The sequence below is a fragment of the Cyprinus carpio genome, chromosome A19 (assembly GCF_018340385.1).
Source record: "Cyprinus carpio isolate SPL01 chromosome A19, ASM1834038v1, whole genome shotgun sequence".
Classification (NCBI taxonomy): domain Eukaryota; kingdom Metazoa; phylum Chordata; class Actinopteri; order Cypriniformes; family Cyprinidae; genus Cyprinus; species Cyprinus carpio.
Genome location: NC_056590.1, coordinates 6,535,027 through 6,545,205, shown reverse-complemented (window position 1 = coordinate 6,545,205; position 10,179 = coordinate 6,535,027).

Genomic DNA, 10,179 nt, shown 5'->3' with positions numbered 1-10,179 from the left:
GAAAACCAAATTCAAGGTTATTTGGGCTAGAAGTGGGTATTACATAGCCGGACTATATCGGGTATACCTTTTAAACGAGACAGAGTTGGGGGTTCGGAAAGGGCACCTCACTCGGGGTATTGAAGGTGGGAGAGAGCTCTCTGTACATTCACTCCCCCAACCTACAATCCCTGCGGGTGACTCGAACCCGCAACCCTTTCGGTTTAGCAAGTCCTACTCTCTAACCATTAGACCATGACTTCCCATTGCTACCTTGACAATGTAGCCTGTTCATTATCATAATTAAATACACATGGGAAAAAACACTAAAAATCACACTAGTAAAATCTGTGGTGTTAAACATTATCACCGTACCGCCATGATGTTATGCAAAACATTTTGTTTTACGTGGATAGTGAAGTAGGCTACATTATAAATAGTATTTTGGGATTCAAATACATTGCAAATACGGAAACATTTGATTTTGTGTTGGAGACGAGACCCAAAGTTGGTTTTTTCAGTTTTCGTTTTAGCCTAAATTTATTTGTTTTGGCCTTGTCGTTTATATAGCTATAGCTTATTATATTTTTATTCTTGTTCTTTTCTATATACTGTTAAATTAAAAGGATTTGTTGTGGAGTGAGGGGAACTAAAATAGTGTAAACGTTAAACGTTGTAAACGTTTCGTCTCGGCATTAGGCCTATTTCTGAATTACATAAAATGTTTTTTTGCTCTCTAAAATAAAAAAAAAAAAACTAATTTTAACATCCAGCCAAACTTTTTTAAATATTTTGATAAATTACTGAAAAAATTAAATAAATAAATTAACTTTTTAAACTGTTTTAGCTGATTGTATTAATCGGTCAAAATTCTTACGGTCGGTTAAAGGGATAGTTCACCCAAAAATGAAAATTATGTCATTAATGACTCACCCTCATGTCGTTCCAAACCCGTGAGACCTCCGTTCATCTTCGGAACACAGTATAAGATATTTAAGATTTAGTCCGGGAGCTTTCTGTTCCTCCATTGAGAATGTATGTACGGTATTACTGTCCACATCCAGAAAGTGTAATAAAAACATCTTCAAAGTAGTCCATGTGACATCAGAGGGTCCGTTAGAATTTTTTGAAGCCTCTCGAAAATACATTTTGGTCCAAAAATATCAAAAACTACCGACTTTATTCAGCATTGACTTCTCTCCCGGGTCGGTTATGAGCGCGCCGTTCACAGCACATCCGGTTCGCGAACGAAATCACTCGATGTAACCGTGATCTTCTTGAACCAGTTCACCAAAATCGAACTGAATCGTTTGAAACGGTTTTCGCGTCTACAATAAGCATTAATCCACAAATGACTTAAGCTGTTAACTTTTTTAACATGGCTGACACTCCCTCTGAGTTCAAATAAACCAATATCCCGGAGTCATAAGCTGTTAACTTTTTTAACATGGCTGACACTCCCTCTGAGTTCAAATAAACCAATATCCCGGATCTCAACTCCGAAGATGAACGGAGGTCTTACGGGTTTGGAACGACATGAGGGTGAGTCATTAATGACATAATTTTCATTTTTGGGTGAACTATCCCTTTAAGTAGCACTTGAAAATCGTCGTAGATCTACGAGTGGTCTGGAGTAATCGTAAAGCCCTAAGTGCATCGTAAGAAGACAGATTTATGCGGTCACCTGCAGGAAAATCGGTAGATTACACCTTTAACTTTATTCAAGTGCTTTATTCATGTGATTATAGTTAAAATTGAATTTATAAATGAAATAATTAAAAAGGGTAGAAAACAAAAAAATACAAATACACATCTAAATTAACTGACTGAACAAAAGTAGGACAGGCATCTTGGGCCTGGAAATAAAGTCTCTACAAATATACTTATAACTATTATATTATATTATATTATATTATATTATATTCGAGCTGTCTGGAACACAGCATTAGGTTAACATTTCAATAAACGAGCGTGTAGCCTACTACAATTACGAGCCATTCTTTAAGGTGACATTTCAGCACTTGACAAACGGATAGCGACTCCTGAGTAGCACTTACAGCACAGCTACGTGCGACTGCGTTAAGTGCATTTTTGGGAAACGCACGTGAAACAATAACGAACGTTCGTAAAATTACTCGTAGAAAACGCTCTTAAGCGATAAGATCAAACGTTATCGGGAAACCCGGCCCTGGTTCTGCTTTAGAAACAGAGGAGAAAAAGTGAAATGCGTGAACAGAGGTGAAAATATTAGAATTTTTTTACAGTTATTTTTTCAATGAAAAAATTATCATTATTATTCCATAAATTTTCATTAGTACCATGAAATTCTCTCAGAATCAAAGAGAAAAAAATATTATCAAACAAAAATATATTACATTGATTTCACTGTAAAAAAAAAAAAAAAAAAAAAAAAAAAACTTTTTTTAAGGTGTTCGGTCACTTTTGACTGCAAACTACGCAAATGAACACTACCAGAGGCCTTGTACATGTTAGCAATCTGCTAAAAGATGCTAACAATGTGCTAAATCGTGATAAAAAAACAGACTAGACCCAATGTGTTTAAATCATTCTAGCAACATGCTGAAAATGCAGTAAACGTGAATAAAGGGCTGAAACAAGCTAGCAAACAATCTAAGACCGATCAACGATGGGCTTCTCTGAGTTTGTGTAATAGAAAAGCGATGGTGCCCCTTTCTGAGTGTTGGTGCTATAGAAACAAGCCTGTCACATTCACAACACATAAATTCATCCACTTCTCCCTGAAGACAAGAAAGTGAGGGTCGGTTGACTGGGATAAGAATCCAGTAAACTTTATAGTCACCTACACACTGAATGACTGACGGGAATAAAACACGTCTTCAAATTATGATCATTTTCACTGAATGTAAATTAAAGTCTAATTTTGTCAGCCGATGTGACTTTCCTTCACTGTTGTGAAAGAAAGATTAGTAAACTCCACATTAGTCTCTTATGAGGCTCCATTTCAATTAGGATGCTCCCTTAGAAGACAGCTGCCTATGTAGACAGCGAGGCGGCTCACTAGATCAGAGTGCAGTGAATAGCAGCGCTGGAAACTTCATATTAACTACCTTCACCAGCAGATCCAGCAGCTAAACCAGCACCAGACCAGCACTAGACCACATGAACACACATGAGCTGCAGGTAAATAACTAAAGATCTAAGCTGGACTTCATTGTTTATCTGAATAATGAACTGTAATGAAGCTCAGAGACACAGTGAAGAGAGACAGATCGATTCAAATATCATTTAATTTAAAATAAAATAAATGATGAATAATACAAATTAATTCATCAAGAAGCCATTTACTGTTATTTTCTGACTTAAGCTGATTATTTTTATTATTATTATATCTTTTCTAACCGATCAGACAGTTTTCTCACAGCAGACGATCAAAACTCACAGAAATCCAGAGACCTTCACAGTAACGGAATCTTCAAACTGAAAATCTGTTCAAACTCCAACTGACAACAACATTCAAATGTAAACACACACACTCACACACTCACTCACACACTCACTCACACACACAAACACTGACACACACACACACCACACACACACACACACACACAAACACACTCACACGGTCACACACACACACGCTCTCTCTCACACACACACACACACACACACACACATCAGTCTCTCGCTGCAGCTGCTCCAGATCTATCAACTATTAAAACTAGGCCTATATTAAATGTTCAGACAAGGTTTTGTAAAAGCAGCATCAGAGCTGATCTTGATGAACTTTATCTAGGTTTGCTCTGAGATCAATCAGATGTAGTTTAGCTTTGATTTTAATATCATGTAACCAGAGTCGCTCACTTTAGAGATTCTGCTCTCTGCTGTCGAGAAAACTGTCCTTTATATCGTCTCGATCAGTTTAGACAGTAAAGTATTATATGTGAGGTGTGAGAGATATTGTGGGGTTTTGTATTTTAGCTCATTAACTGATTCCATTAACGATTCTTTAAGTGCTTGAAGAATAATTGATCCTAATACTTAACAGAAATATAAAGCATAATCAGTACTACTTTTGGCAACATTTCTTTTTAAATGAAAGTATAATTTATTATGACAGAATGTGTCTTTTACAGACAGTCAGAAACTTCACTGATTCGAGTCGCACAAACCTGAAATACAAAGAAACACAGAGAAAGTTGTTGATTCTTTATTTTTTTTGGGAGATGTGACAAAAAAAAATTTTGGATTTGATTGGTTAGAGTTAGTTATGTGGGTGTAATATTGTCACTATTTTGGATGATTGGTGTAAATGCAAAAATACAAAAATACAGAGAATTTTTTGTGTGTACAATCTTCAATGAAACTTAATAAAATAAGTATTTATGTCTAAAAACAACTAGAGAAATTGTAAGTCTTTTTATATAGAGCTTTAATAAGAATTTAGTGTCTAAACATGGAGTTGCAGATGTTTTTCTATTTTTAATCTGATCAGATGGTATTAATCTGCCTTTAAAAATTAGATTTTAAAAGCACTGTCTCTATTTTAACATAAAACACTGCCTTAATTCAAAAGTAATATAAAAATGTTAGAAAAAAATGTTTTTTGTTTCAATGGGAAAACATTTATCACAATTTTAGCATAAATAGTAACTATTGCCATGAAATTCTCTCAAAATACAAAAAAAAAAAAAAAATGATCAAATAATTACTCTCATATATTACATTGATTTTACTGAAAAAAAGAAAGTTACATTTCAGATGTTCAAACTTCAAGCTTTTAAAAGCAATTCAGATTTAAATCTACTTCAAACTTCACACTTTTTAAACTGATTTCTCAAGAAACATAAAGTTTGTCTTGACTGTCTTTTTAATCTAGTTCTGCTTTGAACTGGTTCTGCTTTACAAACAGAGGAGAAAAAGTGAAATGTGTGAACAGAGATGCTTTAGATGAGATAAAAATATTAGAAAAAACTGTATTATTTTCAATGATAAAAATGAGATCATAATTATTGCATAAATATTAATTAGTACCATGAAATTGTCTCAAAATACAAAATAAAAAAAATATTATTAAACAAAAATATATTACATTGATTTTAGTGAAAATAAAAATGTTACATTTCAGATGTTCAAACTTCAAGCTTTTAAAAGCGATTCAAATTGAAAACTACTTCAAACTTCAGGCTTTTTAAACTGTTTTCTCAAGCAACATAAAGTTTTTCTTGACAATCTTTTTAATCCAGTTCTTAGATGAAAAGGTTCAAAAATTAACCCTTTGAGGTTCCTGGAGATTGCAACTGTGGGGGAACCTTAAAGGTTAATTTTTGAACCTTTTTGAAAAGGTTCTAATTGGAACCTTCACTTAAAGGTGCATTAATGACCCTCATCAGTTCCTTTTTAACCTTTTTCTAGATAGCAGTAACGTTGTTGTTGTTGTTGTTATTATTATTATACTAATCCAATATCACTATAAAGACAGAACACCATGATTGTCCATAAACTGTTTAATACATAAATATGTATTACAAACAAACTAACAAACACATAAATAAACAACAATAAATATCATGCATTTATATACATATACATTAATTTAATTAAAATAAAATTAATAATTGGCCATTGTGGGTGGCATATTGGTTTTGGCATTATGATACATTAAACAGTTTTCAGTAAATGTCAGGGTGTCTCTCAAATCTGAAGCATATTTAGTGTTGAAGATGAAGTGTAGAGCTGTGTTCACATCATGTGCTTCACAGACCTCCTCCACCCCTTCCATCATTATTTCTAAAAGAGTGTATGTGGGAGTGTAAGTGTATGTGGTTCCTAAACAAGGAGAAAATAATGTTATACTATAACAATATTTAGTAGTTCACGTGAAATTTATTAATTTCACAGGCAGTGTAAACTATATTAATAATATACAAAAGATAATAGAAATGGTGGCAAGTGGTCATGAAAAACTAAATTATGCAAGAATCCCTTATATTATAAGTTGATATCAGTGAGTTATAAATATAACAAATTGTAATCAAAAGTATATGGCCCCATTAAAGGTGTATTTTGTCATCATTTCCCCTTCCTGATGTTGTTCCAAACCTGTATAACTTTTTTCTTCTGCAGAACACAATATAAGATATTGTTAAGAATAAGAATGTTATAGAATGTCCATATGATGAAAATCACTGGGGTCCAGAACATGTCAGTGATTTTCAGTGACATTCTTGAAAATAATTTCTTTCACAGAACAAAAGAAAGTAATACAAGTTTGAAACAACATGAAGGTGAGAACCTGATGACAGAATTTAAATTTTTGTTTGAATATTCCCTTTATTCATTCTTGCTGCTGTTACTGCATGGACACAAACAGTTCCATAGAATAACCCCATTCTATAAACAAATGTTTAGAAGAAATCATAACCAAGAGAAGGGGTTGAAAAAGAAAAAAATTATAGATTTAGATATTATGGAAACAAATACACTAACCTCACTGATGACATAAAGAGATCTCAGACTCTCCTTTAATAGAAGTGGAAACAGCAGCAACCATTGAGACCTTTAATTGAAAATTTGTTGAATTGAATATGGCATACTCATATGTTTCTGATCATTGTGATTCTTAGCTTTACTGTTCATGCAAATCAGTGATTTATTACCTCTATGTGCCAAATGAATACAGATTTGTTTTTCTTCATACAACTCAGTAATAATATCTACCCCAGCTGCTCTTCTTTGGCGCACGTTGATCACTGTTTGTGCCACCAGACTCTGTCTGTGACTCTTACCCTAACTGACCTTCACCTCTTTTGATACAAATCATGGCCAGATAGATCCTCCATCTGCAAAATAAAAAAATAATAAAAAACTAAACATACATGAAACATTCTCACAGGATAATAGAAATGTAAGTATTGAAGTGTCACTTTATTTTTAGAAAACCTACCTCTACAATGGTTGCCATATTTTTGATGGACACCTGGTAAAATGATCTGTTTTCTTACTTAGCTGAACCTGCAACAAATGTCATTTTTTTCTTCAACATTAATCAAAGGTGATCTTTCTTTTTTGAATTTGTTTTTAAGCACATCATCTGCCAGTCTTTTCTCTCAAGAACTGGTATTTGGTAAAAAGGGCTGAAGACACCTTGTTATGTTCACCTGCTGCATACCTGAAAATAGAGAAAAACATTTTTACCCTCATCATTCTCTAAAATTATAAACTTACTGCATGGAAATTACCATGTATATGCACATTTAATCAAACAGACCTTGAATTGTTGAATTCAAGACCTTGAATTGTCCTGTCAAAGAAAAAATCTCTGGTCTCAAGTCTTTTTTTTTTTATTATTATTATTTGTTTTTTTATTGAAAGTGAAGTGACATACTGCCAAGTATGGTGACCCATACTCAGAATTTGTGCTCTGCATTTAACCCATCCAAAGTGCACACACACAGCTTAATTGATTTGACAAAGTGACGTAACATACGACCAAGTGAGCAGTGGGCAGCTATTTATGCTGCGGCGCCCGGGGAGCAGTTGGGGGTTCAGTGCCTTGCTCAAGGGCACCTCAGTCGTGGTATTGCCGGCCCAAGACAACCTTAGGGTTAGGAGTCAAACACTCTAACCACTAGACCATGACTTCCCCTTGCTACAATATGTTGCTACAAACAAGCAATATGTTGTCTTGAGATTGATCCAGGTGAAATATCAACAGGAAGTCCTACAAAAAAGTTTGCAGAAAGGTATATGCTGGTATGGTAAAAACAGCTCAATGATTTGCAGAGATAACAATATAGTTCGGCTAAACATGCACCTGACCTGACCATCACTGCTAACTGAGCATCCCATTAAAAATGGGAATGCAATGAAGTTGCTTTGTAATAACAACCAAATGCATAAATATGAGGAAATGTTAAAGTCACTAAGTTCTTCTGTAGACCCCATTAAATAATTACAATAGTTAATAATAATTAGTAAAGGTGTCCGCATATTTTTAAACACGTGTAGAATAGTAGCCTAACTTACTCGTGGTGTCTGTGGTCTTGCTGGCATCTCAGTCTTTAGGTTTTCTTGTAATCTTATAAATTTAACTTAATCCTTAATTTCTGGGAATATTTAAGCTTTCGTAGTCTTAGTTAGGTTCATTAAAGTGTCTCCATCAATTTCAGTCTCTGTTAAAACAACAGGAGTCATAGAATTATATTTATAAAGTTAGAGTTATAAAGTACATACAAACAGTATTATTTTAATTCAACATACTACCTTTATAGGGACAATGGTGTCTCTTTTGAGAATTGGTGATAATAGCGTCCTGTTGTCGTCCAGGTTCAGTTCTTCATGAATGAAGTAGCGGCACACAACCAAGCAATCAATGTAGTAGTGATGGGAAGTTCGGCTCTTTTCAGAGAGCCGGCTCTTTTTGGCTCAGCTCCCAAAGAAGAGCGGCTCTTTTCGACTCCCGAAGGGCTCTTAATTGAGGATTTTTTTTGTAGGCCTTTATTTTACCATAACTTTGCAAAAATTAATGGTTTGTGTGTTGAAAACCCTTTCATGTGCAGTATTTTTATGAGAATCCTTATTTAATTTGCCTAATTTTTGTGCATTTATTTTGTTACACAACCATTCTTTTGTTTTTTGTTTAATATTTTAATCAAACATTTTATTGCACAAATTAACAACAAAACAGTCAAATAAATCCACAGAACAGAACTAGAACCACGTCAAACTCAAGCAAACAGTATTAATGTCCTCAGTGAAGATTGGCATTATTCAAAAACAGATGCCTCAGCTTTGATGGACTGATCCTATTTCTTCTTTCTGTGATTATCTGCCCTGTTTCACCTCCCCCCCCCCCTCTCTGTTTTTACATAATGTTATGATCCCATATCCTCACATCTAATTGGCCGCAATGCGATTGCTGACCAATCAAAACAAAGCTCTGCCTTGAGGTAAGTGGCGAAAGGAAAAAAAAACTGGGAGCCGGCTCTCACTCGATGCGAGCCGGCTCTTCTGATTCACTACAAAGCATCGGCTCTCAGAGCCGCATCTTTTGCGCATGACACATCACTACAATGTAGCTCGCAGCGCCCTCTGTTGGTGAACATAATCAATACACGAGTGCTTTTGTAACCAGCAGGCTAAAATCTTAAAAAATATCTTGAAATAAAACATCTGAGAAAAGGTCTTGAAGTGTTTTGGTAACCATGGTATACGCGGAATAATTAACTCTGGACCGGTAAACTGACTTAATATTGTGGCCTCATTAACATTGTGTGTGCTTAATTTTTCAACAATTCTGTGGCACGTCGTCATTTATTCATTATGTAACACACAGTTATGACATTACGTAGGTGTTATTTTCATAGTTTTTCAAAAAGGTCATAGTTTATTTGAAAGGTTTTGTTGTCTTACCTCAGATATTCTCGCTCCTCCACTCAGTGCAGCTGCAGCCTGCTTGCGCTTGAATGTTTGTAACGGTTTTTCCGCGCGACCTCTGATCTTGCGCGTAATGCTGCGTTCACACCAAACGCGAATAGAGCGTCAAATTCGCGTCTACCGCGTCTAGTTTGCCGCTTGAACATTTTGAATGCATTCGCGCGTCTAGAGCGAAATAGACGCGCGTAGAAAGCAAAGCAGTTGAAGCGAAATTGACGCGCGTCCGAGGCGAAATCCGCTTCTTGTGGGGGGGCAAGTGCTAGGCGGTTTGTTTGTGTGTATGATGGCTGATGTTGATCGAGCATTCGAGGCTTTTCCACTTTTTCCTGCACACGTCCTCTGAATAAACACATTATCTTGTTAGCGAAAAGTAGGGGGGAAAATACTTGTAAAAAACGGCGGGAAGGCCGCGGGTCGATAAACATGTACGTGACTCAAAAGTTAAATGTGTATTTACGACACACTCTTCCAAGCAGTTTCTTTTTATTCCTGTCTATAGAAATATGACGTTTGACATCATATAGCTCCGGGTGACTGCTCTGCTCACTGACAATATCATTCGTTCCTCCATGTTGAATGAGTGACTCCTGAGCAGGCTCCTGATTGGTTAACTCATAGTCGCGGCGCGAATTGACGCCAAAGTTCAAAACTTTTTCAACTCGGGCGGCAGACGCGAATTCGCGTCAAACACATAAATGCACAAAAAGCACATTCGCGCGTAACGCGCGTATCGCGCCAGACGCTCAATTCGCGTCATTCGCGCGAACTAGACGCGCGAAT